We start from the raw sequence: 8,339 nt of genomic DNA, 5'->3' as shown, positions 1-8,339 counted from the left end.
AAAAATGTTATTGTAAAATATTTTTTGCAAACACTTAAATAACATTAGGCCCTATGTTAGAATATTTGCAGTAGGTTATCAAAAATGTTTTTGAATGATTGAATGTTATGAAAACATTTTATATGTCCTTTATATAACCCGACATTTAAACGTTTTCTGGCAACCTTATAACCTTTGGCGAATGATGTCGAAAACGTTGTGTTTGCTGGGAAGTTCCTCCATCCATGTAGTTCTGTCTTCAGCCCTCTTCTCTGCCTCAGCCACTGTGGCCTCAGCCCCCCGGGCTCAGCCCATCTCCTCCAACATGTCCAAGTTTTTTTTGGTCTTCCCCTGTTTTGTTTCCCTTGAAGTGACCCAGTGTGACCTAAAGTGCTAGTTTTAGGGATGTTGTTTTGAGTCATTCTGAGAACATGACCCAACCACCTGAAACGTCTTTGTATGGGTTAGTTTCTTTCTGTGAAGATTTTTTATTTGATATGACGATGGGCCAGAAGATTTTACAAATTTGACACGCCAGCATTCTGATGCCATAAAGAGGAACTGATTTAACTGTTGTAAAGTTGGATTTTGGTTTTTAAATTGTATTGTTTTGAGTTCCAAATTGGACGAAGTTTACAGAAAGCATTTCTTGCCTTGCTGAGTCTTGATTTAATGTCTTTGGTTGTGGCTTCTGCTGTACTGATTACACTATAGCTCTTACACTTCCCAACTGTCCCCAACTTCTTCCAGGTTTGCATTATCCAATTTGATTGGCTCTTGATCTTGGCAGATGCTGTTGATTTTCGTAACTTGAGTTTTCTTGGCATTTACAGATAAACCAATTTTATGCTCTTGCTGAGTCTTGATTTAATGTCTTTGGTTGTGCATGGCTTCTGCTGTATTGATTACACTATAGCTCTTACACTTCCCAACTGCGTGAATTCCCCAACTTCTTCCAGGTTTGCATTATCCAATTTGATTGGCTCTTGATCTTGGCAGATGCTGTTGATTTTCGTAACTTGAGTTTTCTTGGCATTTACAGATAAACCAATTTGTTTTCCAAAACAACAAAGTCTATCAGTTTTCTCTTGAATATGATCAAGCTTGGAAGACAGCAAAGCAAGGTAAAGTAGCGAAGTCTAAATCCTAAAGGAAAACAGAGTCTATTGAATGCCTCTATTCTATTGCTACCAGGAACATAATTGGGGAAGTATATACATCCCTGCTGAACTCCTGACTGCACAAGGAATCAATCAGAGAGAGATTTGTCCAAAATGATGCTGCATTCAACATTATCATAAAATTTGCGAATGAGGTTGACCATCTTTGCTGGAATATCATATTAGAGCAAGATCTTTCATAGACTATTTCTGTGAACACTATCAAAAGCTTTTTTGAAGTCTGTGAAATTCACGTACAAAGAAGCATTCCATTCTGATTAGAGCTCCAACCGCGAAAATAACAACTCGCGAATGTATGCAATAATGTACAAGTATAGGGAAGGACTGGGCAATCGCGAAAATAACATTCGCGAAAATGTGTCTTTCACTCCAAATCGCGAAAATAACTGTACGCGAAAATTACCAGTATTCAATGATTTGATCTGCACAGCCTTACCCCTTCTGAATCCGGCTTGCTCTGGACGTATAGTCTACTGTCAATTGCTTTTTCTAAACGCATAAGAAGAATCTTTCAAAACACTTTCCTGGGGAATGAAAGAAGAGACTTATGCCACGCCAGTTGTCACAATTTCCAAGATCACCCTTTTTGGGAAGTTTAACAATGAGCCCTTTTGTCCAGTCATTTGGCACGTAGGCTATACAGTCTTTTTCCCAGAAAAGATTAGTGAAAATCTTGGGAGAATTTTTAATGTCAGTCTTCAACATTTCTGCATCAATTGAATCTATACCACATGCCTTTTCATTTTTCATATCTCAAATAGCGTTGAAAACTTCCTCATCTGTTGGAAGATTAGTGTTGATATCTAACAAATCCGGTGCTGATTGCGGATCATCTGTATCTGGTCTGTTGAGAACTTCTTGAAAATGCTCTACCCACCTATTTGCCTGTTTCTGTTCTGTGGAAATGGCCTTGCCATTTTTGTCTTTTGGGGTTTGACCATTTCCTGCACCACACAATTCCCCTGTAATTTTATACACCTTGCTCAATTCACCACTTGATGCCACTTCTTCAGCAAAGCTTGCCTTCTCTTCCACAGATTCTTTTATCTCTTCTGGCATTTTGTTTGACTTCCCTTGTTTTTCAGTCAGTAAGATTCTTCCAGCTGGTTTTGAAGCCTAGCTGACTTAATATTGAGTAGATTTTCCTTGATATTTCTCCTTTCATCAATAGTCTTCCAGGTTTGCTGGGATAACCAGTCTTTGAATTTAGTTTTATTTTTGCCAAGAACTCTCTTGCCAGTATCAACATAAGCTGCTTGAGTTATGTAAGCTATCCACCAGTGGAGGTTCTGCGACCCATACGCAGAACTTCCGATAGTGGATTATCTGCGCACGGTCACGCAAGGAGATCCACAGTCGGATTTTCTGCGCACGTGCACTGAAAATCCCCTAGTTCCGGTGGAGTAATTCTGCGCACGGTCGCAGGGAATCCACTGACGGATTTTCGGCGCACGATTTAATCATCTCATGAATTGTTATGATTTAACATTATTAAATGGTAGAAAGTAAAAATATTATTTTAGAGCCTATATATGTTTTGAGTCAGTTCTGCGCATCAAGTTTCATGTTTAAAAAACATACTTAGAAAGTAAGAAATATTATATATATTTTTAGAGTCCGAACGGTGCAGTATTTCTGCGCACGGTCGCAGGGAATCCACGGGCGGATTTTCGGTGCACGTTATAATCATCTCATGAATTGTTATTATTTATTATTATTAAATGGTATAGAGTAAGAAATATATTAAATCATAACAATTCAAGAAAAACGTGGGCCGAAAATCCGTCAGTAGATTCCCTGCGACCGTGCGCAGAATTACTCCACCGTATTAAAAATAAACTCTACAAATTTATACAGTCATACTTTCTAAGTTATTCTTTTTAAACACGAGACATTTGATGCCCAGAACCGTAACTTCTGACTCTAAAAATATAGGCCTAAATAATATTTCTTACTTTTTACCCTTTATCTTATCACTTATTAAACATTCTAGGGTAGGCAAATATTAAATCATAACAATTCAAGAAAAACGTGCGCCGCAAATCCGTCAGTGGATTTCCTGCGACCGTGCGCAGAAATACTCCACCGGCGCCTATATACGGAGGGGAGTTTCTGCGCACGTGCGCCGAAAATCCGTCAGTGGATTCCCTGCGACCGTGCGCAGAAATACTCCACCGGCGCCTATATACGGAGGGGAGTTTCAGCGCACGTGCGCCGAAAATCCGACTGTGGATTCCCTGCGTCCACCGTGCGCAGTTAATCCACTAACGGAAGTTCTGCGTAGGGGTCGCATAAGCTCCACTGGTGGATCATGTACATACATGGCTGCTTTGATGGATTCCCATTTCTAGTCTTTATCATTAACATCATCTTGATGTTCAACTTGGTCATCCAATACACTAAATCTGTTTCTAAGTTCAATGGTGAACTCCTTCTGCACTGAAAGCCAAACTGGAGTCTAGGTGACTCTAAAAGTAGAGTCCAGCACTCTGCGACTCTATGTCTAAAATGACTCCATATTGGGAGTCATTTGACTCCTTGAAGAGTCATAAATTTCTTGACTCTGCTGAAGAGTCACTGTTGATGACTCTACACAGGAGTCATTTGACTCCCAATATAGAGTCATTTTAGACATAGAGTCGCGTAGTGGCTGGACTCTAACCAAGACTCCATTAATAGAGTCATCCTGACTCCATTACAGGGTCACTCCGACTGTCCGAAAAAAGACAAAATAACGATACACATTGATGTACATCAAGATAAAAATTCAAAGTATAGACCTACCGGAATAGGAGACTTTACTCTGAGTTTCACGCCATTGGCGATTGTCTGACGACACGATGGAGAAAATTTGGCCTGACCACCATCCCCTTGGAATGGGAGAATATACATTCCATGGTGTCAAGAGCCGAGCAATTACAGAGTCTGACTCCCTTGAAGAGTCACAAATTTCTTGACTCCGTCGACGACTCTGAATGTAGAGTCAATTGACCCCACAGGTAGACTGACTCTCCTGTGATAATCAGGTGACTCCTTTGGAGAGTCAGTGCTAGTTTACTTCACTTATAGAGTCACTTGACTCCATTCTGGCTATCAGTGTGCATAACAAGGTCTTTCAGTCTAGCAATGTCTAATTTGAGCCGGTTCTGCATCTCCCTCTGTGTTATAATCATCTCTGCCTGAATACAGAATTGTTAAACCATCGTTTGGTTCCTTTGGTTGTAGTTTCTGTGATACCAAGGTTTTTTCACTGGAAGAGGCTGTCAACCTCATGCCAAACCCCCCAACCTGGAGGACCAGCAGGTGAGCAGGCTACTCTTAGTCTAGCTTCTGCCTGTCAACAACCTGTCCGCCTTGGGTGGCCCTACCAGGAGTTCTATGTGCTATTAATCCAGAAATATAACGAAGGAGATTTCGAGTGCAACAAAGTGCTCTTCTCTTCCCGAAAGTTGAATATATTCTTCTGCCGACTTGCTGAAGTCTGGTTTATGGAGCAACACATCTGTCAATGTATAAAATGGAACTGTGCGGAAAATGCCTGTTTTCTGGAGAAAGTGAGTGATTGGTAAAAGCATCACCATTTTGGAAATTGTCATCTGTGCGAGGATTTTATACGCAAGGATATATAAATTCAAGTGTACAGTGGACTGCGCTGAACATTGATCCTCGTATAGTAGGACAAGTTTGAATCAGGATTATATATCAGTCGTCCGGAACATTGCTTGCAACAGAACAATCAACAAGAAGACTGCCGGATAAGTAGGGCCTAGTATTTGTGTGATTATAATGTGTATGCATTTACGTGTACGCGCAAAATCATTATTACACAGCCGTGACGTTAGTCACGGCTGTGTCTTTTTTCTTACAGGTTCTTTCTTCTTCTTCTTCTTCTTCTTCTGTCAATTTTTACATTGCTCTAGCACTCACAAGCTTACATCGATTTTGACCTAACTTAGTCACAATGATCATTCACCGTGCACCTACAAGTTACATGAATAATAATGTGAAAGAAAGAAAATAATGCATCTCAAGTACATGAACGATATAAATCAAAAATACATACAATATGATAATAAATGATTATGATTTAGCAGAAATAATGATGCTCGTCTTGAATTGATGCAAAGACAGAGTTTCAAGGTTTATACGATATGATGGTGGTAAGTTATTCCATAAATTTGCAGCTCTTACAATAAATGTACGTTTACCACTATTAGAATTATATTTAGGCATGATCAATGTGTTAGAAGAATGACTCCTTGTTTTGTGATCATGAGCATTATGGACAAAGTCAAATTGATTACATAAATAGTCAGGAAACATATTTTTGATACATTTAAAGGTAAGAAAAATCATGTGATTAGACCATCTATCACAAAGTTTAATCCAATTTAAAGAATTTAACATGTCATCTACTGGTGTTCTAATATCAGCAAAGAGAATTGTTCTAGCTAATCTGTTATGAAGCACTTGAAGCTGATATTGATTGGTTGCAGAACAATTAGACCAAACACTGCTGGCATAGTCGAAATGTGGAATTACAAGAGCATTAGAGAGCATAACTAAGGTTTTATGAGGAAGGAAATACTTAGCACGTTTTACAACACCAATTCTCTTGGAGATATTTCCAGATACATAATCAATGTGTGATGACCAAGACATATTACTATCAAACTTAATACCAAGATATTTGAAAACATCAACTCTTTCAATAATTTTGTCATCAAATGTGAGAGTTATGTCCTTGTAATGATTAAGCGTATGATTAGTTCCAAAACCATAAACTTAGTTTTATCAGTATTTAATGTGAGCTTATTAGCTTTAAACCAGTTAGCAACAGTTTTAGGTTAGATTCAAGTTGCATTTTTAGGTCATCAGCATTTTTTGCTTTACACATAAGAGAAGTATCATCTGCATACATTACTGTCTTACAAGTTACAACATCAGGTAAACAATTAACAAAAATTATAAATAGCAGAGGACCCAAGATTGAGCCTTGAGGAATTCCAGTATTATAAGTTTTGAAATCTGACAGAAAAGAATTCACATGCACAGCTTGAGCCCTATTACTTAGGTATGATTTAAACCAACCAAGTTCATTACCCTTAATACCATAGTCAGCAAGTTTATTAATTAGAATTTCATGATTTACCGTATCAAAAGCCTTTTTTAAATCCAAAAATATAACTCCTGTTGCAAAACCATTGTCCATATTATTAAGAATATAATCTTGAACATCTAGTAAAGTTGTTGTTGTAGAATGATTGGATCTAAAACCAGATTGAGAATCCGAAAGAATATTTCTACTACAAAGATAATCATATAATTGGTTATGAACAGTTCTTTCAATAATCTTTGAAATAATTGGCAAGACAGAAATCGGCCTGTAATTGCTTACGTTATTCTTATCACCAGATTTAAAAATTGGAGTGACTTTGGCTTTCTTCCACTCATCAGGAAATTTGGAACTGTTTAAAGAAATGTTACAAATATGAGCAAGTGATTTTGACACATAAGGTGCAGCCAATTTGAGCAGTTTTACATTGAATTTATCTAAACCTGGTGACTTATTATTATCCATATTACATATTTGGTTATATACAAAATCATAGGATACAGAATAGAATTTAAAACTCTCACTATGGTTACATCGAAATATACTACTTTTCCCATCATTACATGGGCAGATGATATCAATATTATCAAATTGTTTACTAAGTTCTTCACCAACTGAGGTGAAGAATTGATTAAATGAGTCAGCAGTATCTTTACCTGTAGCAATATTACCATGCCCATTTTGGCTTATAATGTGAGGCACATTTGGCTTACCTTTTTACTTGGAATTACTTTTTAAGTGTTTTCCATAACTTTTTGCTATCATGTACATTATCATTAATTGCCCTTTCAAAGTGCTTCTTCTTCAAATAAAATTTCATATTATTAACTCTATTTCTAACTGACTTAGCCTTTTCCCAATCATCAGGGTCATTGGTTTTATGAGCCTTGGCATAAAAATAATCCCTATCCTTACACAATTTAAGAAAATTACTGTCTACCCATTCAGGGAGATGCCCCTTTATACGCTTAGTTTTAAAAGGTGCATGTTCATCGCATGCTTCATTAAACAATGATTGCCACTTAGATAGAGCGTCATCAACATCATCAATACAGTTTACTTGTTCCCAATCAATATTCTGAATTGTGTTCACAAAGTGTGATTCATCAAAATTTTGAAGTTTCTTGATGTGACAGTTCTTGGAGGCAATTTAATTTGTTTGTGTTTACGAACAACATATATTAATGAATGATCACTAAGTCCTAGACTATGTACACCTGACGAAAGGACCAATTCTGGACGAGACACAAAGATCAAATCAATTATAGTTCTACTTTTATCAGTAATTCTAGTGTAATCATTAATGAGCTGAGACATTTGGCATTTTTTTGCAAGATTAGATACTTTTTTAGAGTCACACTTTTTTAGAACATCCAAATTAAAATCACCTAATATATACACATCATCATAAATATCATTGCACTTTTGAAACAAAACATCCAATTTATCAATATAGTCAACAGTAGAATCTGGAGGACGGTAAACAGTACCTACAGCAATAGGTTTGGTGTTAGGTAAGTTGATTTCAATAAAAATTGCCTCTACCTCATCATCATGAATATCAACATTTTCTTTAAGGGGGTACTACACCCATGCATTTTTTTTTTTTTTTTTTTGCATTTTGTGAAGAAATGAGAAAAAAGAAATTGGACAAAGTGGTATGCAAAATGAAGGGGCAAATCTTCTCGTTCAATTGGTGGCATCAGTATCAATGAAGCGTACATGCTTCTAATGATATAAGCCAAAAGGTGGTACATCACTGATGTTTTAAATTCACTTCATTTTGGAAAGCTTACTATCAACGGATTTCGTTAAAATTTTGGATATGTGTTGCTAACACATTAGGGAAATAATGTTGATATGTAAAATGGGAATAAGCGGTCCCTGATCTCTTTTATGACTTCATGAACTTGGTGCTCCACAACTATCAAAAAACGAACCGGTTAAAATGCTTCTATTTTCAATGTTGAGCTATATTTTGTATTTTGAACTTGTGACACTATTTCACTGAAACTTAATTAAGCCATAGGTAACAGGTTACCACAACCACACTACAGCAATGT

The sequence above is a fragment of the Amphiura filiformis genome, chromosome 3, assembly GCF_039555335.1.
Source record: "Amphiura filiformis chromosome 3, Afil_fr2py, whole genome shotgun sequence".
NCBI lineage: Eukaryota > Metazoa > Echinodermata > Ophiuroidea > Amphilepidida > Amphiuridae > Amphiura > Amphiura filiformis.
Note: the sequence above shows the minus strand (reverse complement) of the source record.